The sequence below is a fragment of the Carettochelys insculpta genome, chromosome 18, assembly GCF_033958435.1.
Source record: "Carettochelys insculpta isolate YL-2023 chromosome 18, ASM3395843v1, whole genome shotgun sequence".
Taxonomy (NCBI): domain Eukaryota; kingdom Metazoa; phylum Chordata; order Testudines; family Carettochelyidae; genus Carettochelys; species Carettochelys insculpta.
Window position 1 is genome coordinate 29905753 of NC_134154.1, and position 19459 is coordinate 29925211.

The 19459-nt window shown below is 45.2% G+C and overlaps 1 protein-coding gene across 3 annotated transcripts in view; it reads left to right on the forward strand.

Annotated features, from left to right (window-relative positions):
- Nucleotides 1-1793: 1793 nt before the first annotated feature.
- KIAA1671 (KIAA1671 ortholog) overlaps nt 1794-19459 on the forward strand; it is a 143387-nt gene continuing 125721 nt past the window's right edge. For all 3 annotated transcript variants that reach the window (XM_075013245.1, XM_075013247.1, XM_075013242.1), the window contains exon 1: nt 1794-1826. The gene's annotated coding sequence lies outside the window, so the exon portion shown is untranslated. The remainder of the gene's footprint in view (nt 1827-19459) is intronic.

The window sequence follows — 19459 nt, forward strand, 5'->3', positions numbered from 1 at the left end:
TGTGATTACTCAAGAGTGAATCTTGCAAAACATGTCAGGGCCTTGCCAAGACTTGGAATCTACACCCCTTTCCACCAAAACACAAGAGCATCTCTGCTGCTGCCATTTTCCTTTGAATACAATAGAAGTTAAATATTGTGTAGTTATTTCCTGTTAAATATTCTGAAACATTGGCCATGGTGTAGTTTTGCAATGGGCACAAAGTCTATTCTTACAATGCTATGACATTTGTTGACATCAGAGGCATGTCATAGGAATAAGTGAAGGATGAATTTGCTGCAGTGTCTTTGCTCTGAAGCGGGAATCTAAACGTGGGTGCAGAGCTGTCATGCTAAGAGACAAATGGCTGTCACCTCTCACCTGGCCTTTCAACAGCATATGTCTAGGTACTAAAGGTTGGACTCTCCCTTTAGTCCACACCTCAATGCAGACATTTTTTGTTTACAATGACTCATGACCCCAAGAGTGTCACTCTGCCTCCTTGCTACTTTGGACTCACGGTTTATAGAGCACCGCACCTTCCTTAATGGCCAAGTGTCACATTTCCACAGCTGCCCACATTACGTGAAACCCAACCAGGTAGAAGGGCAGGGCAGGACAGATTCTAATGGACCCTCTTAGGGGGTGTCCGATTTATTCAGGACTGCGTCCCCATGTCAGTGTTCTGATTTGGGAATAGTAACAGAGGAAGCCGCACTAGTCTATACACTATCAAAACAAAAAGCAGTCAAGTAGCACTTTAAAGACTAGCAAAATGGTTTATTAGGTGAGCTTTCGTGGGACAGACCCACTTCTTCAGACCAGAAGTGGGTCTGTCCCACGAAAGCTCACCTAATAAACCATTTTGCTAGTCTTTAAAGTGCTACTTGACTGCTATTTGTTTTCACTTGGGAATGAGTGCCTTGGCTGGGTTTTGCTCATACAGCCGGAAAGAGCCAGACTCCCCTACCCGCCAGGCCTCGGCAATGTAATCTGTACCACGTTATCGCACGAGCAGCAGTGACAATTGCCAAAAGGCCCCCCCCCACCACCACCACCACCACCAGAAAGGGTGGCACTGCGTGACGTTGTCACGGGCTCAGCCCTGCCAAGCCTTGCACCCAGCAGGGCACAAACTCAGCAGTCCTCCAGTGAGGAAGGCCAGGAGGGCTGTGCTCTCCAGCCCTGCCTGCGGGTTTGTACAGCTCCGAGCACCGCCTGCCCACCCCACCCCCACCGAGCCAGGCAAAGCACCGCCGGCCAGCAGGCGCCTGGCCCAGCGGGGCTGGTACAATGGAGGGCGGGGCGGGCCGCCGAGCCTCAGCCAGCGAAGCGGAGAGCAAACCCTGGACAGGGCGGAAACTGCTTCCGGCCAGAGGGTGCAGCAGCGCAGCTCCCCCCCAGCCCCAGCCCCCTGGCTGCCCCCGGGGGCCCCGCCCGGCCGGGGGGGCACCCCAAAGCCCGCAGCACGGCGCGGGAGCCGCTGCACCCCATGGCAGCACCGCCAGCCAGGGCGCTGCAACGCCCGCGGCGGCACCAGGCGGACGCCCCCCGGCAGCGGCAGGTGCAGGAGCGCTGCCCCGCCCCCCTCCGTGGGAAAGCCCCGCCCCGCCCCGCCGAGCTCGCGGTCACCATGGCAACAGCGGCGCTTCCCTGGGTCCCTCCCGCGGGGCAGGCAGCAGGTTAGGCTGCGCGGGGCCCGAACGGGCGGGGCGGGCCCTCGCTGTGCGCGGACCGGCCGCCGGCGCTCTCCCCCTCCCCCAACAGCAGGTTAGGCTGCGCCGCGCGCCCGGCGGCGGTGGGAGGAGGCGCCGCGCCGGGGCGGAGGAGCCGCACGCAGGAGGCAGGTGGGGGCTCTTCGGGGCTTGCACCCCCGGGACGCGCTCTGGGGGAGGGGCCCAGCTGCCTCAGCCCCCGCCCTCCGAGGGCGCTGCGGAGCGGACCCCCGCGGGACCCGCCCCCGGCAGGGCACCCTGCGCCCCCCGGGCACCCTGCGCCTCCCACCTGCCCTGTGCAAGGGCACCCTGAGCCCATCCCCCAGGCACAGCCCCCCACCTCCCTGCCCTGCTCGAGGCACAGCCCCCCACCTCCCTGCCCTGCCCTGCCCCCGGCACAGCCCCCCACCTCCCTGCCCTGCCCCCGGCACAGCCCCCCACCTCCCTGCCCTGCTCGAGGCACAGCCCCCCACCTCCCTGCCCTGCCCTGCCCCCGGCACAGCCCCCCACCTCCCTGCCCTGCCCCCGGCACAGCCCCCCACCTCCCTGCCCTGCTCGAGGCACAACCCCTCACCTCCCTGCCCTGCCCTGCCCCCGGCACAGCCCCCCACCTCCCTGCCCTGCTCCCCACCTCCCTGCCCTGCCCTGCCCCCGGCACAGCCCCCCACCTCCCTGCCCTGCCCCCGGCACAGCCCCCCACCTCCCTGCCCTGCTCCCCACCTCCCTGCCCTGCCCTGCCCCCGGCACAGCCCCCCACCTCCCTGCCCTGCCCCCGGCACAGCCCCCCACCTCCCTGCCCTGCTCGAGGCACAACCCCTCACCTCCCTGCCCTGCCCCGCCCCCGGCACAGCCCCCCACCTCCCTGCCCTGCTCCCCACCTCCCTGCCCTGCCCTGCCCCCGGCACAGCCCCCCACCTCCCCGCCCCGCCCCAGGCACAGCCCCCCACCTCCTTTCCCTGCTCGAGGCACAGCCCCCCACCTCCTTTCCCTGCTCGAGGCACAGCCCCCCACCTCCCTGCCCTGCCCCGCCCCTGGCACAGCCCCCCACCTCCCTGCCCTGCTCCCCACCTCCCTGCCCTGCCCCGCCCCTGGCACAGCCCCCCACCTCCCTGCCCTGCTCCCCACCTCCCTTCCCTGCCCCCTGCCCTGCCCCGCCCCCGGCACAGCCCCCCACCTCCCTGCCCTGCCCCGCCCCAGGCACAGCCCCCCACCTCCTTTCCCTGCCCCCTGCCCTGCCCCGCCCCGCCCCCGGCACAGCCCCCCACCTCCCTGCCCCAGGCACAGGCCCCCACCTCCGTGCCCTTCCCCCCTCTGCCCCCCCCGGCCTCCCTGCCCCCATCTCCCTGAATCCCCCTTCCCCTTCCCCTCCCCCTCCCGGCCGGCCGTGTTAACTAGTCATGGCTTCTGTGGGAGCGCCTGGCCAAGCCTCGCCCCACGTGCCCAGGCCCACCCGTGCGTCCCTGCCTGTCCCTCGCTCAGGCCGGTGGCTGCAGCTGCGAAGGGAGCTGCGAGCGGTGGCGGTGGAGCCCACACCAGGTCTCCCGTCCGAGTTGGAAAATGTTGGTCCGGGCCGAGTTCTCAAAGTTGGTTGACAGCTTCCCCGTGGGGCTGGGCTCGGGGCTGGCCGGTGCGTGTCAATAGCTTGGACGCCGCACGGCTGCTGGAGCAATGCTCAGGGGCTTTGTGTGCTTCTCTCTCCCGCAGGCTGGCTCTGAAGGTAAATTTTCAGCTGCCACTCAGTTGGACTTGTCTGTTCTCCACTGTAGCTCTCAGCTCTGGCACGGTGGCATGTCGTGATTTGTTAAACTGACACAGTGGTAACTTCTCTTGCAGGCTTGGGAGGATGTTGCAGCATTCATATTTGCATAAATATTTATAAATTGGTTGCTTCCAGATAGTTTTCTTCCTTTGTTGTTGTTGTTTTGGTGGTGATGGTGGTGGTTATTGTCTCCATTTCTGTGAGAATAATGCATCCATTTTAATGGGATTAAACAGTAAAGCTGTTCGGAAAAGCATGTTGAGCTATAGCTATAGCTGCAGATAAGACTCCTGCTCCCTCTTCCTCCCTTCACTGTTCCCCTTTCCTTTTCCCTCATTAACATCAGTCAACAGGACAAATAGTTGCCTAATCTGAATATCAACTGGGAGTCTGGATTTATCATCTTCTAACTGGTTTTGTTTCGTTTCCTCCCTAGAATGAGTAATGCCTAAGAAAATGTTAATGCTATTGCCTCCTTCTCTATTACCTGTGTCACTCCACAGTATTTAAATCTTTTTAAAGCCTCATCTTATTAAAGACTGTGGCATCCATAATGTGTTGTACAGCAGTTGAGATTTAGACTTTGCTGAACTATATTTTAATATCAGTTTGTTCTCTTTCTCTCTTAGTTTTTTTTGTAAATCTGGTGTAACTGAAAACAAGTCCAGGGCTTCTCTATTCCAAAGTATTGTGCACACAGTTAGCTTGTTTCTGGCTAAATTAACCTGCGTATTTGCAGTTATAGCAGTGCTCAGTAACAACATGTACAAGATCTGGATCAATAGGTGGGAAAGATTTGTATTTGCCATTATTTGGTGCATCTAAATAATAGATACTTACGCTATACCAAAACTGGAACAACATGCAGTACTTCATACGTGACTACAAGGGCAAGAATCCCAAACATTGTTACAGGCTGGTTGCAGGCTGGTTAAGTAGCAGTGCAGTACAGAGACCTGGGGATTACGGTGGATGAGAGGCTGGATATAAGTCAACAGTGTGCGCTTGTAGCCAAGAAGGCTAATGGCATATTGGGATGCATATGGAGAAGCATTTCCAGCAGATCTAGTGAAGTTATTGTTCCCCTCTATGTGGCACTGGTGAGGGGAACAATACACAATCTGTAGTATTGTGTCCTGTTCTGGGCCCCTGAGTATGGAAGGGATGTGGATGCATTGGAGTGGGTTCAGGGAAGGGCATTAAAAATGATTAGAGGGCTGGAGCACGTGACCTGTGAGGAGAGGCTGAGAGATTTGGGCTTATTTAGTTTGCAGAAGAGAAGACTGAGGGGTGATCTTCTATCAGTCTTCAACTTCCTGAAAGGGGGCTCTAAAGAGGATGGAGAGAGACTGTTCTCAGTGGTGACGGATGGCAGAACAAGGAGCAGTGGTCTGAAGTTACAGAGTGGGAGATGTAGGTTGGATATTAGGAAAAATGATTTCCCTAGGAGGTTGGTGAAGAAGTGGAATGTATTACCTAGAGAGGTGGTGGACTCTCCTTCTCTAGTTTTTAAGTCCCAGCTTGACAAAGTCCTGCCTGGGATGATTTAGTTGGGGTTGATCCTACTTCAGGCAGGAAGCTGGACTAGGTGACCACCTAAGTCCCTTCCTGCCCTCCAATTCTATAACTGTATCGTTAAATTTCTGTTGCACTTGAGCATAAGTAAGCTGATTAAAAAATATATGTGGGGGTCTCATCATGCTGCCATGAAGTCAGTGGAGGGTCTGCCATAGATTTCAGAGAGAGGAGAATCAGGATCTAGATGTTCTGAAGTTCTGAACCCATATATTCCCTGCCCAAATGAGAGACAAGGGGAAGGGTGGCATCCTGGCCAAAACAGGACAGGAGTCAGGAGGTGGCTGCTCTGTGGGGGCTGACACCCTCCCAGAGAAGCTCCCGGCTTCCACCAGCTGGGGCCGGGGGGCACGGTGCTGCTGCTCCGGCTCCCAGCTCCCTCAGCTGAGGGAAGCTGGTGGGCAGCTGTGCTGCAATGTGGGTCCAGCTCTGGCTCCCCCAGCTGTGGGAAGCTGGGTGGGGGGCAGCCATGGCACGGGTCCAGCTTCCAGCTCCCCCAATGGAGGGGGAAGTTGGGGTCAGCTGCTCTGTGGCGGGGGAAGTGGGGAAGCTGGGGAGCTCCCGGCTTCCCCTGGCACGGGAAACTTGGGGTCAGCCATGCTGCAGCGTGGGATCCGGGGGAAGCTGGGGAGCATCTGTGCTGCTGCGTGGGTCCTGCTCCTGGCTCTCCGAGCTGGGAGAAGCTGGGGGGTGGGGTAGCTGTGGCCAGGTCCAGCTCCCCAGCTGGGGAAAGCTGGGGGGCAGCCTTGCTGCCAAAGGGGAAGCAGACGGCAGCCGCAGGAACATATGGGGCAATTAGCCCCTTTGACAAAATAAATCCAGATGCCATCCTGGCATCCCAAATACGGGACTGTGGCACCAAAACCAAGACAGATGATCACCCTGTCTGAAGTGGTAGATTTCCATTTCAACAGCTATATTCAGTTCAAGTCTGTGAATCCACTTTTTCCCTGCATTGTTTATTACGTTCAGTTTTAGTAACAAAGGGTCTGTGTGGATCGAATTGGAGGACTGTTACTGTACTTGCCTTTTTTGAGAAGCTCCATAACTAACTGCATGAATACCATGCATCAGAAACAGGTACCAAATCAAGTCATCCGTGTGACTTTGACTTGTCACTGTGGAATGGAATTAAGGAAAATTGTATTTGGCAGATGGTATGTTGTGCTAATCTGGGTCACCATGCACCCGGTTCGTATTGTTTTGGATTTGATTCTTCAGGGCATAATGGTATAAATCTGTTCAATATAATCTGCTGTGTGTGGCAATGTCGAATGTCAGTATTGTGGTAAAGGGCAATAGATGTTCTGTCAAACACTCTTTTTCTGTGGCAATGGCAGGCAATTTTCATGGCAAGCAAGGAACGTAAACATTGTTACCAGGGTAACTGTGAAGTTGTATCAGCTGCATCAGACACACTTTAAAAATGGATATTGTTCAGTTCCCCCTGCCACCTTAAAAATAGTTTTTTTCTTTATGCCATAAAACAGAAAGGTTCACACCTTTTTTAAGTGGTTAAGATATTTTTTGTCTACGCTATTCTGGGACATAGTGAAGAGGTATGTCTTACATGGAAGATATTGCCTGATTAAAAAGATGGGCAAGTTAATTGGTAACATAATCCAGATATTTTTCTACACTTTTTTAAAAGAACTGGTACTGGTTATGGTGAAATATGTGTCAAGATTTATTTTTAGTGTATAGTGAGCAAAACCTACTTATTTATAAAAACAGAAACAAATCTGTAAAACCTAATCCGGAATGAATTAGTTCTCAAGGTTACTTTAGCAAAATATTTTTAAAGATTTTTAAAAAATAGTTTATGCTCTTCCAGAATAAAATATGTTTTATAACTCTTTAATAGCTTTGTTCCCTGTCCAAAGACTTGCAGGCTACTCACTCTCTTTTCCTTTGTGTTTATCTGAGGTTACCCATTGAACCAAAGTTGTTTTTTTTTTACGCTGCTGTGGTATTTTTTTTATTGTGGTCATCAGATATTTTTTTCTTTCCAGTTACTACAGGTGATAATGCTTATAGCCTTCATTCTTCCATTTGTGCTGTAAAAGAAATTAGTGCAGAACAGAGTGACTGAGTTTCTAGAGACAATTTTTTTGTGGCGTATTAGGTTACATCAACGCAAGAGGGTTTTTCCAGCAAAACCAGGATTTCATTAGAAAAATTCCCAGAACATCTACATGCAAAATGTGCTTTGTCAGCAGTTTGTCAGCAAAACCCAGCACATCCTCCGGCAGTGTTATACCTGTCCCTGTTCAGGTCTAATGCCTCTCTCGACAGTGTTCTGTCGAGACAAATCCATGTAGACAATCTGGGGCCGTTTGGTCGATAGACAGAGCTTCTGGTTTATTGGGCAGCCCTCTGCAGAGTTTCCAGTGGGCCGTTCTTTTGAGAGAGAGCCGGGCAGTCTGGCTGTTCTCTGACAGAGCAGCTTGCTCTTTCGATATGCTTTTGTGTGTAGATGCAATGTGTCGACAGAAGTTTTTCTGGGAAATCCCTTCTGACAGTCACTTGTGTCAACAGATGCTTCTTGTGCAGACATAGCCATATAGAAAACCCTTCATAACATAGAAAATCTCTTTTTAAATCTACAGTTCATGGGAGAGCATTCAGCGTGGTACCTATTTTTTATTTATATTAAATTATGCATTCAGTACTGATAAAAGGTCCTTGCCTGTTGGACAACCCTGAAGATTGTAGTCCATCCACACATGATAGGCCAGAGAGTTTCCCAATCTGTTTCTGTCATCCTGCCTGGTCTGGGCTGTCACAATAAACTAGGTATCAACAATCAGGGGAAATCAGACATGTAATTCTGCTGTTGCACAACTCCTCAACTTGTAGCCATGTTGGAAACTGTGTATAGACTGGGCAGTGACCATTTTACCTCTGTCAGCTGCATCTAACTGTGAGAAGGGACTGAACTCTACGTGCTTCTTGAGTCCCCTTGGCATTTCTGTTGAAAAAGCTGAAAATCATGACGTCGTTTTGGGACAGCTTTGTTTCTTCTGGAATAGATGCTTTTCGAAGCTTCCAGTTCTGATTTGCGTATAAATTTCCAGCAAGGAAGAATGCCGTGTAGAAAGGACAGTGCTTGAAAATTTACAAGATGCCTGTTAGGTAAAGGGCTACATGCTAGAGACTAATATGAAAAAATGAGGTACAGGAGCTTACCAGAAAGCTCTACCTCAAACATGTCAAACATGAGGCCCCATCACATTTTTTTGTGGCTCTGGGGCTGGGAGCCAGCCAGGGTGCAAAGCCGCACTGGCAGCATCAACCCTCTGTACCTTGCCAGGGCCAGGAGTTGCTGTGGGCACAGAGTACCTGTAGCCAAACAAAATCACCCCACTATAGACCAGCTTTTGCCTCCCCTCTAAGGTGCCTCAGAGCACACAGTGCACTGAACAGCAGTTGAACAGCATAGTCTTTGATGCCTTCCTAAAGGGGCCCAGATGTGCTGGCTCATCATGACCGTGAGAAACAGAAAACACAGATAGAGGGCTAGCAGGCTAACTGTTAATGAAGGGCCTCAGAGAACTGCCCTTGGCTGGCATTAATGGAGTGATGCACCCACACAGTTATCCCAGAAGAGAAATCTCTGCCCTTGTAAAAAAATGTCCTGTACTCCCAAATTCTTTATCTCCTGTCTTACAAGTGCAAATTAAGTAAGAATTGCCCTTGTAAAAACTGGCGTAACAAAAGACAGACCAGTACGATCTGACACCATAGATAAGAAAGAGAATACGTGACCCAAGGGGTATAAAGAATGGGCCCAGCAGCACACTGACTCAGAGTGCATTCCTACCAACTAACTGCTGGTCGGGTCAGGTGACTGCCTCCTGAGGTCCGCAACTGGGGACGCCCAACCTCGTATTCGTCTTTCCGCGGAATTGAGTGACCGATCCTGGCTTGGCTACACTGGTATCGAGAGACGCAAGGAGGTTAAGAAGTACCCACATTAAGGTCTCCTTTTGGTGCACACATTTAAAGAATTAGAGCTCTATAGATAGATGTCGTTGTATTAAGACGTCGTCGTATTGGATTGTAACGTAACCTGTTAACACCTGTACTCTGCTAGCATATAAGAAGTAGACAATAGCCTTTTGTAACCGCACGCTTATAACTGTAGCTTAATAAACTCGTAACTAGTTCAGATCTAAGCCTGACTGCTGTCACTCTCTGTCACTCCAACACAGCCGGCACAATCAAAAGAACTTAACCGTTTGGTTACCACAGCCTGGCCATAGGTGAGAGTGCTAACAGCCTAGCGTAGAGTCGTGCCGCCTCCACGGGGCAGACTCCTGGGGCGCCCGTCAGCCAATCCTGGCTGCCCACTGCGACAGACCTCCCTGCTCTAGCAGTAAAAGACTCGGGTGTTTAGGACCCTGGGGCATCGGTCAGCCTGGCCCAGGCTGCCCGCTGCAAAGGGCCCTATGCTCTAGCGGTTAAAGACTCAGATGGTAACAAGGGCATAGCTGGTACCTCACCACACATTACCCGGCCACTGGCTAACAGTACCTTAAGCTTATATTTTAAATTAAAAATTATTACATATGAGCAAGTAACAATTTTATACACAAAATTTTATGAACTTCTAGTAAAATTATAAAACAATAAAAATCACATCAAGTATTATATTCAAAGCAGACCTGAAAAATATTATAAAATATACCTAAAACATAATCTATAATAATAAATGATTGCCTTTCTAATAGAAGTACATTTTCCTTGGTGACCCTGAAAGGTATCTGTTTTTGTTTGTGTGGCCTTCAGTAGGCTTCGAGTTTGACATGCCTGCTCTAGAGGGAGTGTAGATGATAGATAGAAGTCCTTCCTAGAAGGGCTCAGGTGTTCCTGTTTGGGTGGTGTTCATGGACTGCTCAGTTTGGTATATCGGGCTAATAAATAAATTTGAAGGTGCTGTCTCCTCAGCTTGGCTGCTGGAAAGGGGGGAAGAAAGCTTCTTGTTCATCTCCAAGCCTCTTAGTTGCTGCAGAGGGGCATCATCCCTGCTTCACATTTTTCTTGAGCTTTTTGTGTGCCTGTCGCCCATGAATAAATTCAGTGCGTCCTCTTCTGATAGCTTTTGTAAGCGTCATAGAGTAAAAATAATATGATTCTTGGCAATTTTCCTGGGGCTCATGAGTTTCTAAATAGCAATCCAGAGTTTTGATAATTTCACTTTTAGTGATGCTTGGGAAAGCTGAGAAGGATTAAAGGCACTAACGCTTTCTGAGGACTCAAGTACTGCATAGTTCTAGCAGAAAGGTTTTTTGTTTTGTTTTTTTTTTGAGCAGAAAAGTTAGAATAAGTTGGGGGTTTTTTTTTTCTGATATAGATCCCACAAAAATTGATTATCTCTGCTCACTAGGAAAAGTTTTCCATAAGTGGAGTGAACTTTTCAGGTCAATGGAAGTTATACGTTGTGTATTAAATGTCATTAGTGTGCCATAATGTAACTTTAAAAATAATAGGTTGCATTCAGTTTATCTCAGATGCTATTTTTCTTCCTTAATTTCAGTATATCTTTTATGTAGAACAGAGGTTCCTGCAGTGTGGTACGAGAATAGACCTGTTTTGCTCACTTATGCCAATTACAGTTGATTACAAAGACTTAGGTAAGTGCTTCAGTGTATGCACTTCCAGTAGTCACAATGAAGTTAATGTGTGTGTAAGACTTTGCAGGATTATGACTATAAGAACAAGAGGGTCTGGCTTGGAGTGCCTTGTCAAGACAGGTCCTTTTCTTGTGCACTTTGAAGATGCCATTGTAGATGTCCTTTTGTTTAGCAGTCTAGGGAGAACTCTTTAATCGGTGTAAATACCTGTAGATGCACTGAAGTTCAGGGAGCTAAGACAATTTACGTGGGCTTGAGGGTGTGACACCTGCCTATTTATAATTTTTTGTTAATGATTAGGTAATAACTATAATGATAACTAGGGTAAATACCAGTTTCCATAATTAAATATGATGTAACAAGGCAATTTAGAGATGTGTGAATGTTTAATGCGAGTAAGCAATATTTTTCACTTGTATAGTACTGTAAATATACTTGATGCTTTATGAACAAAAGGAGGTATTTGTGCTACATTTTTTTGTTATTGCCTGTTAGTTTTTTCTGAGGTGAATACACATTTTGCCTTACTGTTTAAGAGTTCAGTAAGGAACTACGGATAGGAACAAAAAACCCTACTTTGCATCAGACAGATCTTCACAGAATGAAAGCGTGTATATTCAAAGGCCGGTTTGTAGACTCATGCATGAGAAGTAAAACTTCTTGAAAGTGTAAGCCCAGACATGAATCTCATGGGGACAAGCAATGAATGCGATCCTCATTGTTGCTTTTGTTTTGACAGGAGGGTGACCTCACTCGCTGAGGATGTTGTAATATCTTGGATATTCATTTTGTCTATAAAGGCAATACAAAATCATGCTGTGAAGAGGACCACACAAACATGGATTTTTGCTGTTGCCTCTGAGATTTAATCTTTTTTTTTTTTCCCTCCCAAATTTAAAGGAAGTTTCTAGCCTCTCTGGTTGCAAAGATGGTCTTTGCAGTGTAAACTAGTATATGATTGTCCTGAGTTACAGTCAGGGAAACCAAAGTAGTAACATCAACAGAGCTGTGAATTTCCCTTAGCAACTAATCCAAATTAATCTTGAATCCTAATTGTTAACCACTTAATTGCAAGACAGGATACCCGATACGTGTGCAGATATACGTGCAGTTTCTGTTCTGTGCAGCTGGATATGTTAACCTATCTTGTTATTTTATCAGGAATAATAGCTAGATCAGCACTTGCACGTTCCAGTATCAGTGATCCAAGTTAAACGATCATGGATAGTTTGGGTCTGATTTTGATTTTGATGCAGATGGCATGTACTCATTAGAACAGTAAATTGATTCAAAGTGTGTAGAGGGAATGTCTCCCTTAATACTTGTAACCTTTTGCAGTAAACTCTTTCATATTTGGCAGCCCTGGGACCAGGAGGGTTGCCAGATATTCAAATATTCTGGATATAGAGAGGTATACCTAACAATGCGTAACACTAAAGAATAACAATATTAGATAGTAATGAACAAAAATGTTTGCAGAATGCTGTATTTACCAACAGCCATAGAATTGTACACTGTAGACTTATACCGTATTTTCTGTATTTATATGTATTTACTTTCACTGTGCTATACTTATGGAAAACATAACTACAACTTACTTATGGTTAAAGTGCTTGTTGTTTGAGAGTTCTGGATGATAGAATGCTGGATATAAAAGAGTTAACTGTATTACGTGGTGAGCTTTAGTGAGACAGACTTACTTCAGATCTGGAGAAGTGGATCTGTCCCGGAAAAGCTTGTCACCTATTAAATAATATTGTCAATCTTTAAGGTACAACGGGACTACTTTTTTGTTTTGTGAAGAAACAGATTACCACAGCTGCCTCTCTAAGTCTGTACATTAAAGTTGATCTGGAGTAAGGTAAAGTATGACATCGTGTGTGGACACTCTTTTTGTTAAGTGAAATACTTTATTTCAAATTAGTTTAATGAACTTCCAAAGTGGATTAAGCTAATTCTGAATGAGACACTTTCATTGTGGGATGAATGTGTCCACACATTGTCAATGAGCACTGTCTCTTCTTGTGGAAGAGCGCTTACAGTAAACTTTCATATTTGGCATTCTGTCATCCAGAACTCTCCAATAAGTAACATTTTAACCATAAGTAGATTTTCCAGAAGTACAGTATACTACTACTACTACTTAACCCTTGTACTCTGCGTGGAGCATAGGTCATCTACAAGACTCCTCTACTTCACTCTGTCTGGGTCCAAAACTTCCAGTTGGGTCCAGGAGTACCCCACTTGTCCTTCAGTTTCAGTAGGCCGCCTCCCCGTTGTCCGAGGTGTTCCTCTTTTACGCTTTCCTTGCGGGTTCCATGTGAGAGCTTGACAGATTGGACGATGGTTTTCTGAGAGAGTGGCCTGTCCATCCCCACTTTCTTCTCTTGATTTCATTGTTGATTGGTTTTTGTCCTGCTTTGTTCCGAAGCTCCTCATTTGTGACCAAGTCTTGCCATTTGATGTGAAGGATGTACCTCAGGCACCTGTTTATGAAGGTCTGTAGCTTGTGATTTGAAGACTTTTTTAGAGTGCCAGGTCTCACATCCATACAAGAGCTCACTCATCACATTTGTGTTGATGATCTGCAGTTTTGTCTTCACAGATATTATTTGTGAACTTCGTATGTGATGGAGAGTCTTGAATACAGGTGGTGTTTTCCCTATCCTGGTATTGACATCCTTATGTGTTCCTCCATCTATGCCCATAGTACTTCCCAAATAGGTGAACTGCTCCACATCGTCCAGGTCATGCCTTCCCAGTGTGATTGTGGTGTTGATCCTCATTGTCTTGGTCTTTCCCTTGTTAATGCTCAGTCCAGTCACTGAGGCAGTTTTGTCTAGTGTTGTGACCTTTTTTTTTTCATGCTTTCATGTTGGTCTGAAAGGAGGGCGACATTGTCAGCAAAATCAACGTCCTCTAGAAAGTAAATAGAAATAATTACAGCAAATACAGTATAAGTTTGCACTGTATAATGCTGTTGGTAAATACAATACTCTGCATTCATTAATAAATTATCTTGTATGAATGATTGTATGTATAAATTCATTAATAACTAAACTAACCTTGCCTTGCTAGGTATACCTCTTTATTATCCAGCATATTTGAATATCAGGCAACCTTTCAGTCTTGGGGCTGCTGGATGTGAAAGAGTTTACAGTGTTTTAAAGTATGGCAGCTCTTAACTCAAGCTATGCTAATCAAGGTGAGCTAACATGAGTGTAGATAACTCAGCAGTGAGGATGTAACCCGTGGGTGCAAAAAAGGTGTGTGCATAAGGAAATCCCTGGTAGACGATTCATTATAAACAATAATGGCTATGTCTACGTGTCGAAATGGGCATGCAAATGGCCATTTCAAAGTTTACTAATGAAGCGCTGAAATACATATTCAGCGCCTCATTAGCATGCAGGCGGCCGCAGCACTTCGAAATTGATGCGGCTCGTCCAGATGGTGCTCCTTTTCAGAAGGACCCTGGCTACTTTGAAGTCCCCTTATTCCTATCTGCTCATAGGAATAAGGGGACTTTGAAGTATCTGGGGTCCTTTCGAAAAGGAGCCCTGTCTGGATGAGCCGCGCAGCGGCAAGCCGCGTCAATTTCGAAGTGCTGCGGCTGCCCGCGTGCTAATGAGGCGCTGAATATGTATTTCAGCGCTTCATTAGTAAACTTCAAAATGGCCATTTGCATGCCCATTTCGAAGTTTTTGGCTAGTGTAGACACGGCCAATAAGTGATATACCACATACACTGCAATACTTAGATCGGACAGGCTACATGCGGAATGAATGGCCACTTTTAATAATGCTGTATCTTGTTTATTTTCTGTTTTAAGTGTCAACTTTAAAAAAATTTGCTTTTCAAATGCTTTGATACTTTTACATCTGTCGCAGAAATGTTATCTATCCTAGGTGTAGCTGCTTAATATAAAAACCACTTAGTTGCTAATGGTGAAGACTTCCTGCAAGACCCATCAAAAATATACAAGCATTTGAGTCTGCTGCAGCATTTAACTCATGAATTGTACTTTCATCATGCCAACACAATAGCTGCTGCACACAAAGGAATCTCTTCTTGTGCGATTACTTTTTTACAAAGGCTGGCTTTCTAGTCCCATTGTTGATCAACTCTTTGCTTCTGTGCATTTCAACAAGGGGTCGTAGTTTTTATTCAGATTCACAATCTCTTCTTGTTTTTTGTAGATAGTTGCTTCATTTCCCTCATGAGATACAAATCTGAAAATATAAACTTCTTCAGTTCTTGGGAATTTAATTCCCACTACATGTTCAGTGTCTTCGTGTTTTTTGTTAATCATTTTTCTAGTAATCAGCGAAAAACTTTGACTTGGAATTAAGTCTCTATAGGTACTTTTACAAGTCAGTTTTGGTATTAAGAGCTTACAAAGGGGAGTAAATTAGGACAAAATTTAGGAGGGACGTTTTATATACCTTTCACTAAGACAATATGACAAAGCTGTAGAAGAACATGGCTGTCTCATCCTTAATAAATTCAGTTGCAGCTGCTGATCTGTAATACATTTTACACAGGGCCTGAAGTTTTGGCTGACACAGCTGTGTTTGATTTTCATGGGAACCTTTGAAGATTTTCATGGAACAAAACAGACACAGATTTATTTATTTATTAAAAAAAATTATTTTCAGTTTCAGAGTCTACACCCCCGATTGTTTGCTCTTTACCTGGTGGATTTTACACAAAACACCATTTTTATGTGTTGTCGAATGACAGAACCTATGTTATGTTGGTCCTTGTTGGACATTTAATAAAAATGTAGTTTGGCCTTAATTGTAGTTAGTATATGTTTTTTAAATAGGATGCTAATACCATCCTTTTCTTGCAGCATGTGCACTGAGATGTACTGACTCATAGAAAATTAGGATTGGAAGAGACTTCAGGAGCTTATCAAGTCCGACCCTCTCTATGCTAAGCAGGAACCAACCTCAACTAAATCATCCCAGTTAGGGCTTTGTTATACACACAAATCTTTGCTTGCATATTACATTCAGCCTGACAGTAATGATTACCACAAAGATTAAGAACCAGATTTAAGGCTTTGTATATAAACTGATGATAATATAACACACGTTCTTATTTTACCATGTTACAAACACAGAATGGTTGTTTGAATTTGGAGACTGGTTGGAGTCAGAATACTTTTTTTAATATTAAATGTAATATAATTTAAGAGGATTATTAAATTATTATCAGATGTCAGTATGTTGTATTTAAAGGTAGCTGCCCACTCCTCAGCATTCACTGCTTGTAAATGACGTGAGTTTAAAGAATCTGATTATAGTAGAACTACAATTTGTTTGTTACACGTCTGTTCTGGTATGGCTATGGTCTGAAGAAGTGGGTCTGTCCCACGAAAGCTCACCTAATAAATTATCTTATTAGTCTTTAAAGTGCTACTTGACTGCTTTTTTGTTCTATTTAGAAGTTTACCTCCAGAAAAGTGATCTTTGTTTACAGCTGTTCTGCAGTCATCAAAGGTTGTGGAACAGGTTTCTGCCCCCAGTTGACTTAGGCTAAACGTGACCAGGAAGTGGATTTTTTTTTTTTTTTTTTTTTTGAACTAACAAATACACTTAACACTTCACATGTTGAAAATCTGGGTTCATAACTCTACCCTTAGGATAGCAAGCCCAGAATGGTCTATGTGCCAGTGCTGAATGGATGCTATCAGGTTAAAAATCTGCTGCTTAATTTTAAAACAGACTTTCATGATACAGATGATTCTGGAATACTTGCTATCTTCATTTAGACATTTCTGTTAGGAAATATTTTTAGAGCATAAGCTTCCTTTGACATTTACTCCTCAGAGGGAGCAATATTAGGCTGGCATCAAGTGTTTTTGAAAATGCACACTAAAACTGAAGCAATTTGTGATGTACTTTTCACCATTTATTAATACCTGGTAACTTTACGTATTCCACTCACCTTGAATAGAGTAAAATGAATGAAGCATTTTAAAATTCTGTTTCTTGTGTGCAACGTTAGCTCAGCTTTTGAGCAGTAATCTCAGAAAGGAATTTAAAGAGATGTAAGTCATGTGATAAGTTAGTGTCATTAATAAACCTTTTTACTAGTGTTACTGAAACACTTTCGATAAATTAGAAGTGATTTTTTTAAAAAAAAAAGCCTTTAAGTAATTGTTGTCGGGGCTGGGAGAAGGGTCCACAGAGCAGCTTCAAATTGCGCTTAACTTGCGTTAAAGCGAGTTACGCGCAACTTTCAGCTGCGTATTTCAAGGATTTACTGTAGTTTATTGTGGTTAATGTCACTTTTTGATTCTTGGTGCTACAATTTTTGCATTTCAACCATTACAATGGAATGTTTATTTGTTTTAAAAGCTTGACTATTTTTTTTTTTTTTTTACAAAATATAAAGTTAGGGTGAAATAATCTTAACAAACAACATTTGTTTGTTTTTCTGTTTCTGTTAAATTATGCACAATTTTGTGATGCTTAAATAAAAGCACAAGCTGAATGTGTATAGAGGGTGACATTTTAACACAAGAAATAAAAAAAACTAGCCAGGTTATTTCATCCATTTCCTCTTCCCGAGCTCCAAAATGTTCTTTTAAGGAAAGTTAATTGATTTCACCGTAAAGCTGTGTATTCTAGTTAATGCATTAAGTGATAATACATGACATACCAGGATGAAGTTTAATAAGGACAAATGCAAAGTGCTCCACTTAGGAAGAAATAATCAGTGTCACACATACAGAATGGGAAAGGACTGCCTAGGAATGAGTACAGCAGAATGGGATCTGGGGGTTATAGTGGACCACAAGCTAAATATGAGTCAGCAGTGTGATGCTGTTGCGAAAAAGGCAAACATGATTCTAGGATGCGTTAACAGGTGTGTCGTGAACAAGACAGGAGAAGTCATTCTCCTGCTCTACTCTGCGCTGGTTAGGCCTCAGCTGGAATATTGTGTCCAGTTCTGGGCACCGCAGTTCAGGAAGGATGTGGAGAAATTGGAGAGGGTCCAGAGGAGAGCAACGAGAATGATCAAAGGTCTAGAGAACATGACCTATGAAGAAAGGCTGAAAGAATTGGGCTTGTTTAGTTTGGAAAAGAGAAGATTGAGGGGGGACATGATAGCAGTTTTCAGGTATCTAAAAGGGTGTCATAAGGCAGAGGGAGGGAACTTGTTCTTCCTTGCCTCTGAGGACAGAACAAGAGGCAATGGACTGAAATTGCAGCAGGGGAGGTTCAGGTTGGACATTAGGAAAAAGTTCCTAACTGTCAGGGTGATCAAACACTGGAACGAATTGCCAAGGGAGGTGGTAGAATCTCCATCACTGGAGCTATTTAAGAAGAGGTTAGATAGATGGCTTTCAGGGATGGTCTAGAAAGTGCTTGGCCCTGCCATGAGGGCAGGGGGCTGGACTCGATGGCCTCTCGAGGTCCCTTCCAGTCCTACTCTTCTACGATTCTGTTATTAACGAATGATGTGCCTTTGAGTACTAAGTAGATGAATGGGGTTAATGCCTTGACCTTATGCCACTGGAGTCTTAGGTTTCAGTCTGCCTTTGTTCATAAATGAAAAAGTGTGTGGCAGGCTGTGTTTTAATCCTTATTGGACACTAGGAACATTATCATCCAGTGTTGCAGTTACTTCTCAGGAAATGGGCACATTTACTTTCTGTACATGGGTTATTGCTAAGAATTACAAACACTTAAGAGTCAATGAATGAAAGATATATATGTACACACACACAGAGGCCTTTCACTATTACAGTCACGCACTTCATAAAATTCTAACAGATTTTATGCATATGTGGAAAACTAGATATGACCTATTGGAAGAACAGATTCCCTTATCAGTGCAGCAACGGCTGGGAAATTGGATAAAACCTGACAGCCTTACCTTGGGACAGATTTATCAGTGCATAATAACGTGGTAGTGTCACAAGAGCACCATTCTACACGAATATGTTCTGCCTGAATTAGTGCTGTGATGGCTGCACAGAAATTGAAATTGGTCACAATGTAATAGGAGATACTGAAGGGCTTATTTTCAAAGACTTAAGGTTTTTCCAAAACAGAGGGCAGTAGGCTATATTCCAAAGAAAGCTAAAGCTGACAAACATCAACTATTTTTTGCTTTTGTAATCTTTTTGGATTGGGATATTTAAAGACCCTTTTCATTGGGTCGTTCATTTCTGAGCAGTAGGGGAAGGGTGTAATTTGAGTATGCTGTAAATATTGGTTAGATGCTTTATCATTAAATTCCATTTCCAAGTTCTCGTGAGCTTTACTTTTATCAGTAGCTAAAATTCTATGTAAAATACAATAGCCGCAAAATGAGCTGAAGAAATTGTTAAGCTACCTGAGGATTGTTGATGTGTTGGGAGACAGTCTGTCAAAACTGGATCTTCCGTTGTTAGAGCACGAGAATATTTATTGTAGAATCAAGTCCTGTAATAATTGTTGAGGGAATTGATGGAGATGTTGCCAAGTAAGAATTTGGTGGAGGGAACTAACTGTGATCAGATCCACAATTTCCTTTCTTTTCTGTCTTCCTTTTGTCAGTAACTGCAGAAGACAGCTGTTCATAATACTCTAAGCATACAAATCGAATAAATGGGCCTGATTTTCCACTGCCTTGTATATAATCAGGTCTGCATGTGTGAATGGTTATAAAATATAGGTAAGAACAGAGAAGTATGAGTTGATAGCATTTTACACTCATTTTGCACAGGTGTAAATAATGGGACAAGTGCTAGGCTGCCGAGAGTTGATCACAATAGGAGTATGGCTGAGCCCTCT